This window comes from Oxyura jamaicensis, chromosome 1 (genome assembly GCF_011077185.1).
Source record: "Oxyura jamaicensis isolate SHBP4307 breed ruddy duck chromosome 1, BPBGC_Ojam_1.0, whole genome shotgun sequence".
Classification (NCBI taxonomy): Eukaryota; Metazoa; Chordata; class Aves; order Anseriformes; family Anatidae; genus Oxyura; species Oxyura jamaicensis.
Window position 1 is genome coordinate 152937615 of NC_048893.1, and position 22010 is coordinate 152959624.

At 35.3% G+C, this 22010-nt stretch overlaps 1 protein-coding gene across 9 annotated transcripts in view; it reads right to left on the bottom strand.

Annotated features, from left to right (window-relative positions):
• Window positions 1-22010, bottom strand: part of GPC5 (glypican 5) — a 783354-nt gene that overhangs the window by 597940 nt on the left and 163404 nt on the right. The window lies entirely within an intron of this gene.

A 22010-nucleotide genomic window follows, 5' to 3' on the forward strand; every position in this document is an offset into this window, starting at 1 on the left:
AAGAAAGAAAGAAAGAAAGAAAGAAAGAAAGAAAGAAAGAAAGAAAGAAAGAAAGAAAGAAAGAAAGAAAGAAAGAAAGAAAGAAAGAAAGAAAGAAAGAAAGAAAGAAAGAAAGAAAGAAAGAAAGAAAGAAAGAAAGAAAGAAAGAAAGAAAGAAAGAAAGAAAGAAAGAAAGAAAGAAAGAAAGAAATCTAGTTAGCTATTGCAGCAGAAAATATATAACCTGCGTGTCTTGGGTTCTTTATGTCCATAGTAGCCTTTACAAAACTGGCCACTTCACGCCAAGCTGGGCTTGCTTAGGTAACAAAATGTTTTGAAGTATTCAGCTTGTGAAAAAATGAGTTTGTGTGGCAAATACTTCAGAAAATCTGTCTGATAAGTCTTTTTCTTTTTCTTTCTTCTTTTTTTTTTCCCCCTAGATCAAACCGCAGAACCTTCTGAGAACAAATGAACACCTGGCATTTCTTAAAAGATCTGAGTTTCCACAAGCTGCTAACACTTCAGCCAACAATCTGGCCATGAAGCAAGGGCCTCTTAGGTTGAAGTAGCTTTTACTGAAAGCTGAAGCAGACATTTGAAGAATTCAAGTACATCCTATGAAATTCAGTAATGCACATCTATTGAAATGCAGTAAAAATAACAAGAAATGGCAATCAATTCCAGAAAACCACCTAAGATAGGTAGGAAAAAATCCTAATTTCTCTCTAAAAATGAGAGTAACTGTTTGACTAAGAACAGTTACTGCAAATTTCAGTAACTATAGCAGTTAAGACAGATGCTATTAATTCTATTTCATTGGACATAAGCTGATGACAAAAAGGAAGACTTCTGGGGCTTTAGTACCATTTGTTTAGGGTAACATGCCTTATTCTCAAACTCTAGCTGTATAGGTCAGGAGAACAGTTGCATCTTTTTATATAGAAGATGCTTATATGCTTATCATATGACTGAAAAAAAAAGGGGGAAAAAAAAGGGGGGGGGGGGGATCCTCTCCTAACCAAATTAAAATGCAGTTGCACACACACTACACTTTATCTAATGCACTGGCTCAAATGCTGCTGTTTCAGGGAACACGTCAGGGCATCTCTAAAAGTTTCTGACTAATTTAGTTGTAGCTCCACAATGTGGCCAATGTGAGAATATATTGAAGGAGAGTGAAATTTCCAGTGAATTTCCAGTTTTTATGTGCATGCATACTGCAGCTAGGCATCAATAGCCATGTGCATAGCCTCCTCTCCCACCAGTAAAGATTACAGGCTAATCTACTGATGGGCTTTTTGCCAATATTAACTTCAGGAACTTAACAATATTAACTTCAGGAAGCTTAATGACTTTTCATATCCTGTAAGATGATGGCTTCTTTATACAACTTCATAGAGCAATAAATAAATAAAATTAATATACTATTGATAAAGTCAAAAGATGCATCTACCTAGTAGAACAGCTTTTCATTTCTTTGGTAAAATCATGGAGTGGCAAGGAGGGAATCTGTGGATATTTTAAAGACTGTAAGCATGATTGCTTGTTACTTTGGAACAATCTGCTGAATGAGATAAATATATTACGTTGAATTATGTCTCAATAATCATTAAATTATCTTACAAAATACTATATTGTTAAGGTGATTTATTTGTTTGAAAAGCTTAAAAGTAAATCCATTCAGATTACTTGCTGTAATATCTTTATGTGTGCCTAAGCTTGTTTGATTTAGAGTTGGACCACAGAAGTAGATTCAAATATTCCTTGAGGTTATTTGGAGACAACGCTGATCCATTGGTCATTCAGTGTAAGTACCTATTGCAATGAACTTTTAGAATAAATATATTAAAATTTCCTTTACTCTTAACTGCAAAAGTGATTAAACATTCTCAGAGTTTAGGAATATAGTTACTGTTGCTGAACTGATTCATTCAAGTAGGAAAAGTTTTAAACTGGCAAATTACAATATAGTTAAGGTTCCCAGTTTGCATTAGGTTATTCCTAGTTAAATTTTTCAGGCATTCATAAATTGACCGTAAAGATTTGCTCTGGCCTGGGGCCACTCTGATATATACTACGCTGACAATCTGCTCTCTATTCAGCTTGCTATGTCTAGATAAGAAATATCACACATTATCCCAAGTCTGCCTGCAAAATCGGACAACAGTATTAAGTTGAGGATCCAATGACAGATTTTATCTCTGGTTTTCTTATATCAGTTGACAATGTTCTATACAATTTTGGTCACAGACTTTTGAATATCTTCACAATAATAATAACAGTAATACTTCACCAGAAGACTTTACAAGCATTATTTAATGAATATTCATTATACCTTGTAAGGGGGTATATAAGGTAAGTATTACTATCCTTATTTAGGGAAACAGAGAAAGGCAAAATGACTTGCAAAATGACTTGCAAAATTACTTGCAAAACATAATGAATTCATGTTAAAACAAGATTAAGACTGAGGCTTTCCTGACAAACCCATTTTTCCAGATTATACTTCCTTATGTATGTACTAATCAATCATATTTTTAATTCATAACTTTTTTATATTTTCTTTTGAAATGAAAATAATTTTACAAAGCAAATATGCTTTTTGTCATTTATACTATTAATTTTTTGCACACTGATGAATTCCACAAAACAACAGTAACCTTCCCATTCTGTCTGTCTTACAGCATAACACAATTCTTCTACATTAAGACATTTGATACTACAGATAATATTTATACAATATACAGATGTAAATTCATTATTGCTAAGGTCATAATACCTTTTTGTTCATAATTAGTTCTGCAATCCATATTAGTCAACTAAAAGTTGGGACTGTATTTTCATTTTAAAAGAAACATAAAAAAACAGACCACAGGGACACACTCATAGGATACATTTCACTTCAGTTTATGTTACACCACATGTACTGCCTTGGAGCTAAGCATCACAGAGGACTGCTTATTCTCTTCATAGCAGCGTGCCCCTTGCAATGGCCTAACTCCCTCTGCAAACCATCATGATGTAAGGAGCATAGAGCTATCTCCTGCCTGCTTCGTTCAGAAGAATACAAATGGACACTTGTGTTTTAGAGTGTCTTCCAGAAAAATCTAGTATTGCTAAAAGGAAGGATGAAGTGTTTTGGGGAAGGAATAGAAGAATGTGAGAGAATCAGATTCAGAAATAAAAGTATTGGACATTACTTTAGAGAAAGTAAATTAAAGAAAATCCTCCAAATTGCATACTAGTATCCTTTTGGGATTTAATGATTGATGGTATGACATTTAGCCAAGGAAAAACATAGTTTTGCTGAGTTTTTAGTTATTATTATCTGTGGATCACTTACTGAAGTCATTAAAAACAGAGTACAGCAAATATAAAAACAGTAGCATTTCTAAGCCTTCAGTGATAATTGCAGCCATGGTCTTCTGTATAAGCTTTCTGTTTTCACATTTTGGGAGTATCTTTCACTGGCAAAGAGTGGATCATTTCCTTTTATCTTTCATTGTCATGTCATGAAAAATGTGAATATATGCTGTATTTTATTTTGTATAATTAAACTTTTTTTTTTTTTTTTTTTTTTTTTTTTTAAATCTGGAAGCATGAAGACATATCAATTCAGGCTCTCTTTCTGTGTTCCAGAGACATAGGAAAAAATTCTAAGTAACATGGTGAAAAAGAAGAGATAACCTCGACAATATTATGCTAGTAAGAGCACAAAAAGAGCATCATAGAAGGAAATCTCTAAAGCACTTAGAGGCTGTGCCCCAAAAATCTCCTCCCCACCCCTCCCCCCCCCCCAAAAAAAAAAATGAATAAAAGAGAGAAAGGAAGGAAAAAAATAATCCACATGGATGAGTACTCTCATTAAATTGAAAATCTGTCAATGAATATTTATCTTTGTTCTCCTGCCCAGAAGGGAGGTTGGAGAAAGACTGAGCAAAAACACTTATTTCTGTCAATGAAGCTTAGTAATCAGCTCCATCACCAGAAGTCCTCTTACTGCCAGCTGTCATTCAGATGACAGGTTATTTCAATATATCAGCATAGGGCCAGCTGGCAGGGGGATAGAAATGACATCCTTGCTCAAACAGTGAAAAATATTTTCAGCAGAATTAGGATGGCTGAGTTGTGTGTGTATGTTGGGGATACTAGTCAAGCCAGAGGTGGAAGGTAATTTAGTAAATAAGCATATTTATTCTCTGTCTTCTCACTGAAGTAAAGAAGTATTTTCTTCTAAATAGCAAAAAGTATGTCATTTGTAGATAATTTAATGTTTGATCTGCTTAGTAGATTACCTTTTCCTTCTCTATGTTTATTTTTCAGTGTTATTCTCCCGCTCATACATTCAACTCTTATAAGTTTCATCTCATCCGTTTCATTGCATGATACACGGTGTTTTCTTTGGACTTCTTTTTGCCATTGTAACTTTCCTTGCCCTCCCTTTCTTTTAAAGATTCTAACTCTTATTTCATTAGTTATCTCAGATTCTTCTCAGTCTCTGCCATTTCTTCCTACTTTGCATTCATCTGAATTCACATCACCTTAGAGGTTTAACTCCAGTTGACTTTGAAATGGGGTGCTTTTGAATGGATAATACCCACCTCCTCAAGAACTTCACCAACTAGTTTGCTATGGTGTAGTGCAATCATATGAAATTTGCACTGACTTTATCTGGAACTGAAGGTATCAAAAATTATTGAAATCAGTCTCTAGTTGCAAGAATAGGCAAATGAAAACTTGACATATTTTGTGCATTTCTTTTATTTTTCACTTATACTACCTCATGTATGAGGCTCTGGAAAATTTAATTTTACAGTCTTCTGTGACTTTTTGAGATGTAATGACATCTGACATCTTTAGTTTTGGAAGTGTCTTTTGAATATGTCTTTTCAATTCTGACTTATTTCCATTAAAATGTTCACAAGCCCCTTTACTGAAAGTTTCCATTTTCACAGGCAAATTGTGGATTTAAAGTGATAAAATCAAATTAATTGGAATTCTGCATCCTACTCCTGGATTTCAATTGTACTGTATTAAATAATCATTTTCACCAATAAAAATAATCTTGTAGAATTCAAAATGTAAAACACAAGATGCACATAGGTTCTACTTCCTTCAATTTCCTCTTAGCAAATCAACTCTAAAATAAATATTGTATTTTATATACCTCTAGTCACCTGAGTTTACTGAGCTATATAGTACATTATAGAAAGCACATAAACTTTTTGGAAATTGGAAAAAGGAGGGAGCTCATATAAAGGCAAATCATACCAAGTATTTCTCATGCAGCAAATTGCATTACCTGCAGAAGAAAGTATGCCTAGATTAATGTTTCTTGTCATATGTGTTTCCTCTCCCATCTGTTTTCTGTAACCATGGTCCCATCACCACGGATCACCACAGATTGGACTGTGAGAACACAAATTTCTGAGCAGTACCTGGATTGAGTATCAATATCCACTTTGTTCCCCCAACAACATCTTGATATGCTATTTATAATTTTTTAAGATGCCCCAGGGCATATTTTGGTAGTCTACTATGATATGACTTGGATAAGTTCAGAGGCATAAGGTAACAAAACTGCTATCTTCAACCATCCAAAGAAATTTATAAATTCACTAAAAATACCCTAAAGTGTCCAAATATTATAATGGTATAGGTTTTTAATTTTAAGATTACATTTCAATAACAAGAGGCTATTTAAAACATAACACCTTTCAATTTTTAGATTATCTACTATATGAAGTGTAAGATAAATACCAGTATTAATAGTTTTCATTTTGCCAACTAGAAGTCTTGCAACACTCCATATTAACTTTCAAAAATGTAACGCTGATGTCGGTAAAAGACTGAACAAACTTCAAAACTGATTTCAGAATATACCTTATAATATCCTTAACCAGCTTCTGAATATTAACAGCGGGTTCGAAAAAGGCTGGGAAACTGTGTTTACCTGTGAGATGTGTCTGCATTACAACATTTGCTTTCCTTTATTTGTACATAGGTATTTGCACAGACTTGGTGGCACCCCTCAAGGGAGCAGCCCTGGGTCCTTGGAGGTATTTGTAAAGGTGCATTTGACACATCCCATTTACCTGGCACTGTAACAGCTTTAAGTAGCAGCTAGTACTGCAGCACCAGCCATGCAGCACTTCCATATCAATGTTTCTTTGGAGAAATGGAGATGGAATGTTTCACTCCAACTCTGCTCCTGTCTTTTCCAGCATGAAGACCAAGACACATGAGCAATTCCAATTTTCTGTTCTGTTCCTAATTGCCTTGGGATCACCTTCATATGTGGATCATTTTTATTCTCTCCAGCCATTCTATCCTTCTTTCCAAAGGCTTTGTATCTCCTGTGGATACTGAAACAATTTTTATTAGTACCTCACTTGTTCTGGCTGACTGTTAGGAATCAGGGAAGTTCTGGCCACCTCTGTGTTTGTGTGTATGTATGAGTGAAGGGATGTGTACAAGCAAAATATCTTGATCTGAGTGTCAATACATTTTTTTAATTCTTCCTGAAATATTTGCCATTGCCATTATATTTATACATTATATATTTATATATTATATTTATGCAGATATGTGTAAGCATGCTCATTATTAATAAAACTGTGAGAACACACTTTCATTTAATAAAATAAAACAAAACAAAACAAAATAAAATAAATAAATGCAGCTATTAGTAGTAAATCACACTCAATTATCAAAGGCAGGTCCCAAATACTGTTTTATGAAATATACAACTGACAAATATGATGTGTTATCTCTGGGTTTACATGGATACTATATAAAATATTTTATTTCACTAAGAATCATATATTGCATATAGATAGAGCCTTTCAACTCAGAAGTACACTACAGTCACAGCTGACTGATAGTACTTTGAGGAATGATCATGAGAGCATCATGATTCAACAGAACATGTGGAACAGGGGGAAGTAATCCTCTGCACTGGAGTCTGTGGGGCTATTCAATTCTAAATTAATCTCTACTTACAAGTACCATGCAAAATCCACTTCCACTATCATGTCATAAGATATCACAGTGTCAAAAATATTAAGTTGGGAGCCCATAGGACAATTAATATGTTCTATGACACTGAGAGGGGTGTATAACAATGAGAAACAAAAGAAAACAAGATTTGTCGAGAAATAAGGAGGAAAACAATACATGAGGACATGTTAGACCAAGCTTTTACCAATCTCCTATATTGCTTCTACAGGTGTAGAATCATAGAATCATAGAATGGCTTGGGTTGGAAGGGACCTCAAAGATCATCTAATTCCAATCCCCCTGCATAGGCAGGGATGCCACCCAGTAGATCAGGTTGCTCAGGGCCTGGTTTTGAACACTTCCAGGGATGGGGTATCCACAACCTCTCTGGGTATCTTGTTCCAGTGTCTCACCACCCTCTGAGTGAAGAATTTCCTCCTAACCTCTAATCTAAATCTCCCCTTCTTTAGTTTAAAACCATTTTGCCTTGTCCTGTCATTATCTGATTATCTGATTTGCCTTGTCCTGTCATTATCTGATTGAGCAAAGGGTCACTCGCCAGGGGAGTTTTAGGTCAGATGTTAGGAAGAGCTTCTTTACTGAAAGGGTTGTGAGGCATTGGAACAGGCTGCCCAGGGAGGTGGTGGAGTCACCATCCCTGGAAGTCTTCAAAAGATGGTTAGATGTAGAGCTTAGGGATATGGTTTAGTGGGGACTGTTAGTGTTAGGTTAGAGGTTGGACTCGATGATCTTGAGGTCTCTTCCAACCTAGAAATTCTGTGATTCTGTGTGATTCTGTGATTCTTCATCTTTTTTTATAAGGCCTCTTTAAGTACTGAAAGGTCTCAGTGAGGTCACCCCAGAACCTTTTCTTCTTTAGGCTGAACAGCCCAAGCTTTCTCAGTCTTTCTTCATAGGAGGGTGCTCCCTTGATCATATTTGTGGCCCTCCTCTGGACCCACTCTAACAGATCAACACCCTTCTTGTGCTAGGGGCTCCAGACCTGGACACAGTACTCCAGGTGGGGCCTCACAAGGGCAGAGTAGATAGGGACAATCACCTCCCTTGCCCTGCTGGCCACTCCTCTTTTAATGCAGCCCAGGATGCAGTTGGCCTTTTGGGCTGCAAGCACACACTGCTGCCTCATGTGGAGCTTTTCATCCACCAGAACCCCCAACTCCTTCTCTGCAGGGCTGCTCTCAATCAGTTCTTCTCCTAGGCTGTATTCATGTCCAGGATTGCCCCAGCCCAGGCGATGCACCTTGCACTCAGCTTTGTTGAACCTCATTAGGTTGATGTGGGCCCAATTCTCAAACCTTTCCAGGTCTTTTTGGATGGCATCCCTTCCTTCTGTTTTATCAACTGCACCACTCAGCTTCGTGTCATCTGCAAACTTGCTGAGGGTGCACTTGATCCCACTGGCTATGTCATTGATAAAGATATTAAACAGTACTGGTCCAAGGACAGACCCCTGGTGTACACCACTCTTCACCGGCCACCACTTCGACATAGAGCCGTTGATCACCACTGTCTGAGTTTGATCTTAAAGCCAACTCCTTATCCACTGAGTAGTCCACCCATCAAATCTATCTCTTTCCAATTTGGAGACCTGGATGTCATGTGGGACTGTGTCAAAGGCCTTGCAGAAGTCCAGGTGGATGACATCAGTCACTCATCCTTTGTCAACTGATGCAGTCAATCAGTCATAGAAAGCCACCAGACTGGTCAGGTGTAAAAACCACAAAGCAGTAATAATGTCTAAACATTGTTTGCCAAAACTCAAATAACACCAAGTTTCAAGCCTTGTCTTCAGTCAAATGCAAAATAGCCAAGTGAAAATCCTGCTATTTAGGATCACAGTTTATAACTTCCATTACACAGTAGCATGAATATATGCAACCAGAAGCATGTCAGGTTCCTGTAGTTTCAATCACCTGATTTCATCAACTGGGACAAGGTAAAAAGATGGCTCAGTACAAACATCTACAGTATTGAATGATTTTCTGATTGTTTTTGAACTAAAACAATTTTTTTTTTGTATAGTGTTTAATTGTTATTACCATATAAATACTGACTTCACTGGAAAAAAATAAATAAATAAATAAACAAAAGAAACAGGAAATAACTCAGTTTTCATGCAGTCATATATCAAAACTTCCATGAATCTTACTCACAGTACCTACTTTTTCTTTGTTTACTGGAATGCTGACACTGAACTCTCACTATTCAGATTTGCTTGCCATGCTTTACTTTAGAGGATACCCTAGCAAATTGCCATGATCTCTCTTTCTTTGTCAAGTGAGGACTTAGAAATCTCAATAGTCATTGAAAGTCCTACTGTCCCGCACCTTTCCCCATGAAATATTATTTGAAAACTTTCTAACTCTGTACCCTTAAATAACGTCAAAACAGCTTTCTTCCCTGAGTGCAATGCTGCTGCTTCAAAAGGTGACACTACATAAAACTGCAGACATGACCATTCCCTGTTTCTCATGACAAGAGAAAAGATGAAGCTGCTGCTTATACTTTGACCAAACAGTATTCAATGTTGTTTGGTACTTCGACAGTAGAATGACAAGTGAGATATAAATACACAGAATTGCATGAAAACAATCTGAAACCAGTCTTTAAAATGCATGACTGCAGTATGTTTCTAATAAAGGCACCTTGAAGACATCATTACTGAAAGCACAGAGTGGTTCTGAGTACCCTCTCCCAGTCCTCTTGGGAATTTATTACATTATAGAGAGAGGGGGGAAAGGTAGACTCTTCTGAAATTAGATACTTGAGAATTCCATGCTGCAGCTTATGGCATAGTCATTAGCATATTATTTCAAATATAAAAGAAACATTAGAGGATGTTATAAGAAAATGTACATAAACAAGCCACAAATCACATAATTAGTTTTTCCTTCTCTGGTATGCATCTCTTCTTTTTTCCTCTTATTGTTCCTTCCCTGAAATCAACAGAAATTGCTTCAAATCCAAACAAACCCACCCAAGATAACAGTGTTCAGGACTGGAGTCAGCCTAGTCTCACTGGGACAGCTGCTCATCATGAATTCAGTACCCCCATCTACCACATGTGCAGTGTAATGCAAGAATTAATATTCACATGGTGGTACCTTTCATGTTAAAAGTGAAAAATAGCATAAGAAAAAAAAAAATGATAATTTTCATAAAACTCAAAAAGATATGCTCAGGAAAAAAAAAAAAAAAAAAATCCAGAAAAACACACACAAAAAATGAACATGCTGTGGGAAGAACGAAACCTTTCAAAGTCTTTTCAAAGAACTCATCTCTGCAAAGCCACAGAAGTATATCAACCCACTGAATTTTAAATTACTGCATGGAATGTGTTTTGCAATATTTAAGTGCAATCTTCAGAATTTTTAACCTTCTGACAAAATAGATTTTAAAAAGTGACTGATTAATCATCAACTATTCAAAGATGTCTAAAGCAAAAGTGGATGCTACAATGCAAAGCAGAGAGGCACCCAAAATGCTGAGAAGACTGCCGAAAGGCTAGTTTTGAATGATATCTGATAAAGAAATTAATAAAACAGAAGTCATTAAGGAAATAAATCTTTCGTAATGCACAAATCTCTTTCACTAACCTTGCTCATATAAAAGAGTTAACGTACCAAACAAACATTTGGACATACACTCCTAGTTTCTATGAATCTTTGTCTGAGACAAGAAGAGATAAAAACAGTAATAATGAAATATTAGCTCATGTAAATGTTTAAGGAAAAGTGTAAGTATTTGGTTGGCTGTACATTGTAGGCACCACTGAATACTCAGTCATTAAATTTGTTCCCTGCCTTCTTTTTTGTCTGATATTCCCTGAGAAGTAATGATGTATTATTTATGTATTTTTAACTCCACCAGATGTTGAAGATTTGACTTAGTTTTTTGAGTCTCCCATAGATTTAACATATCCCCTTGTGTCATGTGGTGCAGCCTTGTTAAAATCATGAAAGGATGCCATATATATAGAACTAAAGTCAGTTAAAGAATTGGTGACACTATAAAGTGGTCATCAATGCAGAAACTGTCTTTCTGGACTTTTTTCTGGGCTTTTCCATTCCTCTTATTTCCCCATTTCACACACTTGATACATCTGTCCTTTTAATAACTTGCCCCATAGTATCATTCATCTTTTGCACCTCTACCCAAACTGTAGTGAAAATCTAGATGTTCAATTTTTCCTGCCTTCTACAACATGACAATAATCTCCAGTTTTGTCTTTGCTCTAACTCCCACTCTATAATTGTCCCATACAACCTGTGTTCTGCTACAGCTCTAATGGTGCTTCCTTCCCCAGCACATCTCCATCCCGTGACTGGAGCGACTCTTGATCACCAGCTATCCACCGATCACATCATCAGGTGCTGGGCTGCTTTACTGACCTGGGATTGTATCAGGCCACTGCACTGTGTTGTACACATCACCCTATTCCAAGACTTCACAGAGTTAACCAGTGGTGTTTTCTGGTGCTGCTCAGTCCATTTGTAACAGCTTGTTTTGTACCAGATGTTTTCAAAAGAAGTAGTGTCTGGTAAGATATTCAGCAGTTACAGAGGTTTCTGTCAGAGTAATTAAAGGTTGTACATTTAAACATAATTTAAATAAACTCATGTGATGCCATGTCCAGCTGCACTCTGTCCAAAACAACTTCAGTGACTTAAGCCTGCATATTGTAGACAGATATAAACATAGATTTGCAGCTGTGCTAGCACTGCACAACATCAGTAATTGCACTGGGGTTTTATGATATTGCCAGGGAGGTAGGAAACAGCTGATATTTACATGTGAATCTATAAGCCATTTTTGTTCATGTTTATTCAACTGATTGATTTAAATCAAAGTTAATCCTCTAATTTATGGAATCCCATTTTGCATGTTTGACAATTACAAGCAGAACTATAAATACTTTGCAGGTAATTTACATACAGGTATCAATGCATAAATAAGTACATTTATACACAAATAATTAAATTTACATCCTCAGCTACTTCAGCAATGAACAGGCAGCAGTTTCATAATGGTCTTACATGCATTCCCAATGTCTTAAACACTTGAACTGACAATTTGCAGGTGTTTGATTCTACTTTGATTATTTGTTGTATGCACTTTTATTATTTAAGACAATAATAATCTTTTCGGGAAAACAATCGGGAAATATTAGCACATATTTTCATTTATTTTTCTCTAGGTAAAGAGATTCTGTAGGAAAGAGGAATGGGAAGAACATAAGAAAATGAATTTAAGGACTGGATTTTATGACTTAATGTTTACTTTGCTGGCATTGTTAAATTAATGTTTGATATTTCCTTCTAGAATGGAGGAAAAGCTTAAGTAATAATGGCCAAATATAAAAAGCAATGTACTGAAACTGAGCACAAAAGGATCTTAAATTCATAAAAACTAACAACTGAAAAAGGAGCTTGAAATTTTCAAAACCACTGGATATTTCAGATACACAAACATATTACAGCACTTTGAGCACAGTTTGATACCTCAGAATGAAAGTTTTAAATAAAAGCTATTGCCCCTAAATTGGCAAACCAACTTCAATATTCATGTTCTCAGGCATGTGATTTGGGCATAATTTCCCAATGCTATCAATTTTTCAGGTAATACTTTACTACTCTTCAAACCTCACTCCCTTTAACTGCTTAGCAAATACTTAGAACCACTTCAAGAGTTAGCATCTGCAGATGAGTTAGCAGTTTTAGCATTTCATTCCCAAAGAGACTGACATTTAAATTCCATAATTTTTGTGTTCCTTTCTTCTGTCTTCAAAAATGCTTGGTCTCTTAATATTTTTCCCACAAATAGTAATTTCAAAAGTCTTGTTAATCATTCCTCAATACATGTATCTCATCCAACTACCTGTAAAAGTGGTGAGAAAAACTCATGTTGCTTCCTCGGACAACAGAAATAAATAAGACAGGAGAGAGAAGGAGATTGATCTTCTTAAGGAAAAAAAGAAATCAAAGTTGTTGATCCTTTATCACTTTAATCACTTGCAAATCTTTACAGAGTACACAATACAGACATTTTTGTGCTTTTAGAAAAAAGTTCAAATCTTGATTTTATATATGACTGGTGTATCAGTGCAATACATTGGCTATACAATCAATTATATTTATTATTTTTATTGTACAATTAATATAAAAAAAGTAATTGCTGTTGTTGTGAAATTAATGTGCATTGTAATTAAACAGTTTGTGACAACTGGGTATTGGAGTCCTGGATTAGATATTTAATTTATAACACAAATAAAAATTTTCAAAGTTGTTTCAAATGTTTTTGGCAGAAAGCCAAATAGGCATAATCTCACTCAGCTCATGACACATAAATACAATTGTGTTTATGAATATTACTTGTTAGTAACTATTATTTCACCCCATAGAAGAAAATACATATACTGAGGGGAAAAAAATAATGCATTAAAACTAAACCATTTTCTTCATTTAATTTAATTTGGGGGGAGCAGAGTGGTGGCTGTGGTGAATTTGTCTCCTTTGATATTGTACCTTTGATATTGTGCCATATCAGGACTGTTTTAGTTGGTTTATGTTCTGCTTGCAGCACCCACTGGCTCCAATGAGTACACCTAATAAACTGCGAAGGAAGTAAATGTCTGGTATAAGAAATATACAAAGTGAAACAGTAAATATATATATATATATTAATTTTATGTTTTTCTCATAGATACACCTGTCCAGTCCTTAGAGTAGCAAAGCAGTCAAGTTTTTAACACATAACTCTTCTCCAGAAACAAGGCAATCCTACACCTTCCACCTTGTTTCAGGGTGCCATTGGCCTTAACCACAGATTAACCTGTGGTTTCTGTCAGCAGGTTAACAGCCAAGTTACAGATTCAAAAGGGGAAAAATGATACAGAATGTATACTAATTTTATATGAATAATAGAAAAAATATAATGGAAACAGTTATTATTTTATACAAAAGATTTTCCAGTTTGACAGTAATCCTAGCTCTTGCAGTCTGATTGAGTGCCTGACCTTTCTTTCCCTTTAATAGGTCTTTTAATAGTTTTCTTCTACATATACAAGGAAGAAGGGCGGTAAAAGCTGCAGTCAGTCATCTTCTGCTCTAGTGATCACAACCAGGTCAAGCGTAACTATCCAGTATCAGAAATGGTAGAGTGAAATAAACAGAAATAACGTCTGTATATGCATGTGGATATGGCAATACAGTTGGAAATTCTTTATAGATACAGTTGTATCTATGAAATACAGTAGCCTAGTTCTTTCTCTGTTTATCATAAGACCCTTTACACAAAAGTAATACTGTCATCCTCTGGTGAAAAGCGCATGTAAAATATTTGAGTGACTGTAGCTTTTAAAGTTTCAGTCAATCTTTGCAAGAATTTCAGCATAAATACATTTTTTATCTAAACATAAACATGAAAAGAAATACTACAGTTATTGATTGCAAAAGTAGAGCCTGCTGCTTACTATTTATTTAACAAATAACTCTGCCAAACATAGAGCTTCTTCCTCAAAGACTTCATTATCTAACACCCCAGCTTTGCAAGTACTTTGTTTGTGCGTGCTTACACACATAAGCAGTTCCTTTGATTTCAGCAGCATTCCTCTGACTGCATTTACCTTCCAAAATGCCTTTTCATGGTATGAGTTTAAGCAGATGACAAAGTCAAGGGAAAGGAAGCTAGCAAGAAAGACAAACTGGGGGATTTGGGCAAGGCTTCCTATGTTATCACAAGAGAGAGGTAGGTGCTTCTTCAAACCAGCTTCAAAAGAAGCAGCTTAACTCAGGTCTTCCCAATCACCTTCCTGCAGAGTCTGTTCAGCTCTATTTGCTACTTAGGAAGCCTATGAAGATTAGTCTAGGAAAAAGCCCAAAGTCAGATGCCTAAACCAGAGATTAAAACCATTCTTCATTGTTCCCGCTGCTTGCATACCAAGAACTGAAGCACATGGACATCCATCTTGTGGGACCATTAAAATCTAGCTTTTTGGACTCTTAGTCCACTTCTCTGACTAGGCGAGAGAATTAATATCCTAGAACAGCAAACATGAAGGAAAGCTTCACACCGAGATTTTAGGAAAAAAAAAAAAAAAAAAAAAAAAAAAAGAGTTTGTTTCCTTCTTCCCACATGGATGAGGTATGCAGAGATGTCAGTTTGTGAAACATTTCCCTCTCAACATGAAAGAGAACTGTTCCAGTAAGTGTTTTTATGGTGATTTGCTTAGTGTAGCAATCTGGCCCCTTTCTACACCTAAGAAATATTTCAAAATATCGAAATATTTTTACAATTAAACTTTATAAAAAGTTACAATGTTAAGTAGTTTTAATTTCTACATATTGTGGGTAAGACATTTTCTTCTTGGTCCTTGATAATGCACTAAGAAGATGCACATTCAAACACACATATATGGGAATTACATATTCATCTAATAAGGGTTTTTTTGGTAACTGATATGTTATATATACTGTCACCTACCAGTGATACAATCTTTTTTATATACTTAGTGAACAAACAGATGCTTCGAGTTTATAGAATTTTCTTTTTTTTCTTCCTCAGATGTGTCAGCAGGCACACAAAGCTAATACACATGTACATAGCTTGCTGTCACCGTATCTAAAATAATGTATATTCATTTTTATTCAAAACCCAAAGACTTAATAGTTTCTAATTTTATAAAGAAATGTACTTCAGATAGCTTAAAACATATTAACAATTTTGTTCTCACAATACTTAATAAGTACACGATTTTAACCATTGTTTATTTTGTGGGGTAAGATTAGAAAAAGAAAAATTATATGATAAGATATATAAGATAAAAGCTCAACCATATGAATATGCACTTGCCTTCAAAATTTATAAAAAACTTTCTCTTTGAAAACCACTAAAGACTTTGGAGACTAAAAATTGATTTATTTTCTTCCACTTTTCAAAATATTTCAAATCTTTACCTCACCCTGTGTAACCACTAGCTGAAAGAAAAGATCTGAGTACTCATGCTTTACAGTCATTAAATTTAGATTTTAGCAAGAGGCTTGCACTGCACATGTAAAAGAAAAAATATATATCATAAGGAGATATGACTTAATCTGGATGAATCCCACTTTAAATGCTGTTTTATAAATTCTGAGTTTCATTGATCGGTTGTTAATTCAAAGAAACAACCAACAACAACAGTTAATGGTGTTTTAAATAATTTCACTAAGTAGTATACACACTTCAAAACTGGAAAAAAAAAAATAGGTGACCTGGCACTTTTTCTAGTCACTTGATTACACTAAAGTGCCCCACACTGTAGATAACAGTGTTCTAAGATTTGGGGTAACAGGAAAAAATCATCCAACTGTCCAAGGATTATTTTAGCTCTGAAAACAAATGCTAGAGTGTTTAATCCATTGACAGAAATATTTGACCTTTCAAAAACCAATGCAATCTGTATGACTGTAGAAACGCAAAGCAACTGTTTCAAAACACACACACACAGTCTATTATTAGTCTGCACTTGCTGTCTTTTCAGTAGAGGAAGAGAAATAGTTCTAACCTACCACACAGCCAGGCACATTTGGACACCCTTATATGAATCTCCTGCATTTTATCTTTTCCTCAAGCTATCACATGGCATTGTAGCATTCATTCATTCAATTTTTCTCCTTTGCTTTATTTATTAGTGCCGGACCAGGTAGCCTTTTGATACTGCTTACTGAAATGAAAGGACTAGCAAATCACTATCTTCAGTGCCCCACTTTCAAGTTAATTTTTCCCCCAACAGTCAAAAATTTCTCTGCTCTGCTAAGATGAACCCTTTGTTCCAGATGATCATAGTAATAGGATTTCAAAAGATGTCAGCTCCTTTATTATAACAGAAAAACAATGGCAAATACCTATCACAAAGCACAGATAAGGTTGTGAAAATCACAGATCTTTGTACTAATAACAACTTTGGTAAAACTAGTAATTTCTTAACCAGTACAGCTAAATGAATCCCTATTTCATCTGCAGCAATTTCAGCAAAAATGCCTGATACCTGAAGATTTTCCTCCTTACTTTAAAGGATTAAACCATTCTGATGCCGGTATCTTTACACCCATAATGCGGAAACCACACTGAGTGAATATTTGTAACCAGGGAGTATAACAAGCAAACCTTAATAACAGACTCAGCAAGAAATCTCAGTCACTTTGATATCTTCTTACAGAAGACAGGCTGAGAATGCACAAGGAGCAAAGCCACAAGTAATTTGTAGCAGTTCACAGCTATATTAACACCTCTAATTGTAACTGACAGGGCAATTAAGGCAGAAAAACATCCCAGTACAGCGGCTTGTACATGATGATTGCCCCACTGAAACAACCAATCATGTATTCCATTTGGAGGAAAACTGTTTCATTTTATTTTCCACCATTGCAGTAGATGTCCCAGTTCATCATGTCTCATTAAAAAGGTCTGTGTTGGTATATACATTGTTATTTCAAACAATTACAAGCCTTTACATCTAGTATACAGTTTAACAATTCCCTTCTCAACACAAGTATCATGATTCTTTAAAATAAATAAATAAATAAATAAAGTTAATTACTATATATAAGCCATTTAAATAACATTTTTAAAATAATGAATAAGCAACATTCTGAATATAAATACATTTAGAACACACGCTCCCCCACTTTTATTTTTATTTATTTATTTATTTATTTATTTTATTTATTATTTTTTTTGAATGAAATCTAGGCAATCGCCCTCACATGTCTGTGTTTCCAAAGTTTTGTACAGGGGTTCTCCCCTCTGGAGCTGGTACTATTTTATGTCCAATCTAAATCATTGTACTGGCAATTCACTCTCCTCCCTTTTGCTCTCCTACCACCCCTCAATATACATAATTCCCTATGGTGAGGCTATGTCCAAAATCAGCAGGGAGTGAAACTGTGTAACAACAAATTTACAGAAATTTGTTTCTGTAAAAACAAAGGACTCTATATCTTCAAGACTTGGATTTGGAGAGGAGAGAATGTTTCCAATTAGATCTACTCTAATCCCAAGGGACTGAATGTTCATTAGTAGTTACGTTGTGTTATATATAATATTCAGTCATAACTTTCAATAGGGTTTAATCTGAAAGGAATCCAATTTATTTGCCTAAAATCACTCCACAACATGGACTGAAGTGCAGCAGCTAGGAATGAATGAGAGATTTCCTTCAAAAGTACACTCCTGGTCCAAATTAAAATGCTACTCTAGATGTATCTGTATCTGCTTCTTCACATAGAAAGCAGATCAGTAACATGTCCTTAAGTCAGGAGGAAATAATTCCCCTCCAGTTCCTGTTCATCTACTTCAAATTTAAAATTGGGGGATTTTTTTTTTTTTTTTCTCCTGTTTTTCTCCTTTCTCTCCTCTTAACTGTTGACTGTTTAATTTTTCAATTGCATCCTACTACACAAATGTGTATATCAAACATTAACAAAACTGTCCATACTTTACACAGATGAGATTATAAACATACAGGGGAAAAACAAAATCAAAGCATTAAGCCCAAATCCTAAAATGCTATCCCACAATTACAATCTTAAGAACAGGAAGAAAAATTGTCTGAAAGTTGAATAAGGAGGTAAATAGTTTTGGCAACTAAAAGCTAAACAAAATGATTGGCTTTACAAAAATACTGGAATCTATGACCAAGGTGAGATAGAGTTCATGTTAAAGGTGAGCAATTTCAGAATGTGAGTTTATCACCTTCCCCAAATTACATTCAAGGCACTCAAGGTGCATCCAAGAAAACAAAAACCCACAACACAGCAAAACAAACAAATAAAAATAATCACAAAAGTCATGGCAACATATGGTCCTTTATAGGCCTGAAAAGCTAAGTGAATCCATTAAGATGCCACTGAGATATTTAGAGAACTTGACATATGAAGAAAGGCTGAATGAACTGTTTGTTCTGTCTAGGAAAGACCAGGCTCGGGGGGGGGACCTCATCTCGGACTTTAGTTTCTAAAATGTAGGTACAGGAAAAGGAGGGGATACTATTTTTCCAAGGATGTAAAGACAGAACAAGAGTTAACAGGCATAAGAACCTTACGGGAAACGTTACCTGTCTATAAGAAAACATTATTCACTATGCAAACAATTAAACACTAGAATAGGTTGCCCAGACAAGTGGTGACATCTCTTGTCACTGAAAATATTCAAGAGTCAGCTTGACAAAGTCAGTGGCCCTGCCTTGAACTGAAAGTTGATCTCCAGAGATCCCTTTCCTCACCCAAGTTTTTCTGTGATTCTATGACCTGAGTAATAAAAAAGGTCTACATACAAGTGGAAAAAAAAATAAGAAATCCCCTTTGGAATCCTGAACAGTTGCAATTTGAGCATTCTTTTACTTTAAAAGTAAAAAGCAGTCTGCATTTTTTGGAAAATACGACAAACAACATATACTTAGGCATAAGGGCTACATGAGACACTGAAGGCAGAATCAGCCTTGCCCTCCTCTCCTCTCTCCAAATAAAGACTTTGGGGGAATAATGTGAAAAATTGAAATACTGGTCATTTAGTAACAGGTTAGAGAATGGGCCTGCCTTTCAGCTGCAAATATATGAGGGACAATTTGAAAAGAGTTTGAATTACTGTTGCTTTCAGACTTTCTAAAGAAAGAAAACACTCTGAGATTGTGCTTTGTAACTTGGCTTTGGTCATGGCAATGGCCTACTGCAGACTTCCAAAGTAAAGAAGATTCAGCCATCATCTTATTTCATGTGTTTGGTCTATTCTGGACACCCGCGGACTCATGGACTAGGGCAGAATGATGGCTGCTCAGGGATTGCTTCTCATACGGAAGCTACTGGTCAGTCTTCCATATTTGTTCCTTAGAGTGATCAGTGTCCTTGCTTTTGTCTTTTTTTTTCTTTTTTCCTTTTTTATTTTTTTTTTTTTTCCTGTAGGTCAATTCAACTTTATCTTGTGTCTTTCTTCCTTTAAATACTTAGTATTTCCTCATGATATACTACTTAAATAATGGTGGTTGCCAACACTTGCGTAACTAGCTTTGTATAGCTCTCCAAACACTCAGTGAAGTGAGTACAGAATGAGTCAGATGATTCAGTAATATAAACTGGAAACCTATTTTGTATTGCTTTTTCCTCAAAGCTGTGAACTAGTTGTTTAAACATAGCTAAGGCCAAATGAAATCACCACTCAGCATCTGCATTAGAAGGGATTTTAACAGCACATGGCATAACTAAAAACAAAAACAAACAAACAAACAAAAAAACTTGAAACTAATGTAATCTTTTTGTAGAATTCAAAACCCTGCTACAAATCGCAGTTCTGATCCATTGTCATATTAATAACTTTTTAATATTAATATAAATGGATCTACACTGTTGAATTAGGATGTTGTATGTCATATAACACACTGGTCAAAACTGAGAAATATGTAGAGAATACAGGCAAACTCAGGAGGTTTCCTCCTTAAGATGCTATGCTATTACTACTTCACGTTTTAAATCTGAATTAAAGCTACTGAAAACAAAAAGAAAAAGCAAGCACTCTATTTACTAAAGGCCACACAGTCTTTTCCCCTGCATAATAAATGCAGTTTCCCCGTGAGTAACTAAGCTTCTTTCTGCAACAACTAGAATGTACAGTCTTCTCCACTGGGTGGCAACCTAGGATCCAGCAACAGAATGAACAGCTTACTCCAGAGGACCACCAAAACGAGAAATCCACCACTGCTAGGGTTTACCTAAAGTTTTTGCTTCTGTTTCTGTTGCAGTTGCCATGCTATGAACATGAGAAAAAAATGAAACCTCGAGCAATGTTGAATGATTATGGCCTCATCAGGTTGGAACATAGCCCCCAAAAAATCCCATAGTGTGTTTAACTGTTTTTCTGTGATTTGTCTTAATAGTGTCACAAAATATGAACTACAGTTGCCTTTAAAAGTACTTGAAAGTAAGGCTGATTTCTGGTAAGCGTTTTTTCACATACATCATGAGTACAGTTCTGAAAGTTCTTTTAGAAAATACATAATTTTAGTAGTCACTTGGATTTGTAGTAGGAAGATATAAAATGTAAATTGTGGGGTGGGGAACACCAAATCTTATGTCTCTGATTTCTTTAAAATGCAGAATGCAATTTCTCTCTCAAAAAATGAGAGGAGGAGTCAGATTAGAGAGAGAGGAGCAAAAAAAATCACACAGGCATTTTTTTCCAGAAAAATAACAGGAAATTATATATAAATTTGAGCTCTTTGTACTATTTGAAATTAAGGGAAAAAATGTTTCTACAGTGAGGAAGCCTCTAAGAGTTGAAAACATTTCTGCTATAACCTTTGGATCTCAATTCCCAATTCTGAGCGATTCCTGAAAAGCAGTACATTGCATAGCCTTGATTGCAAGGACGACCTTGATCATTAGATTAAATTGTTTTATATTCAAGTGCCTATCAATATCTTTTCTTTTCTTTTTTTTTTTTTTTCTTTTTGCAAGATGAGAATGGTTCACTGCAGTATCATGGACAGGAACAAGAAGTTAGAATAATTTTTGAAGAAATATCAGAAGAAATATTTTGAAGAAATAGCAAGCTTCAATCTAGTAGCAGCAACCACTGCCTAAAGTTAGCCAGCAAGAACTTCTTAACATAATACTACACTTTCTCCCTCTTCTTCCTTTGGTATTGTCTCCCACTTTATGGCAATTTATAGAAAGAAGAATTAAATCATGATTTCATCAACAGTCATTGATGAATCCTTCCATTAACTTGTCTAGCTTTTCTTTGAACCCAGGTGCATTTTCTGTTTCCACACTATCTCAGCACAGTGATTCTGTGATTTAACTATATGCTCTGTGAATAAATACCTTTATTTTTAAGTCAGCTGGACAGAGACCATTTATTGTTGGCAACTGTGAAGAACTATTGCCTATTCACCTTTTTGGTAGTTTATGAGCTGGAATTCTGTTTTGGAGTAAGATCTCCAAATCCTCCAGGAAAGTGATCTCATTTAAACAGAGCCA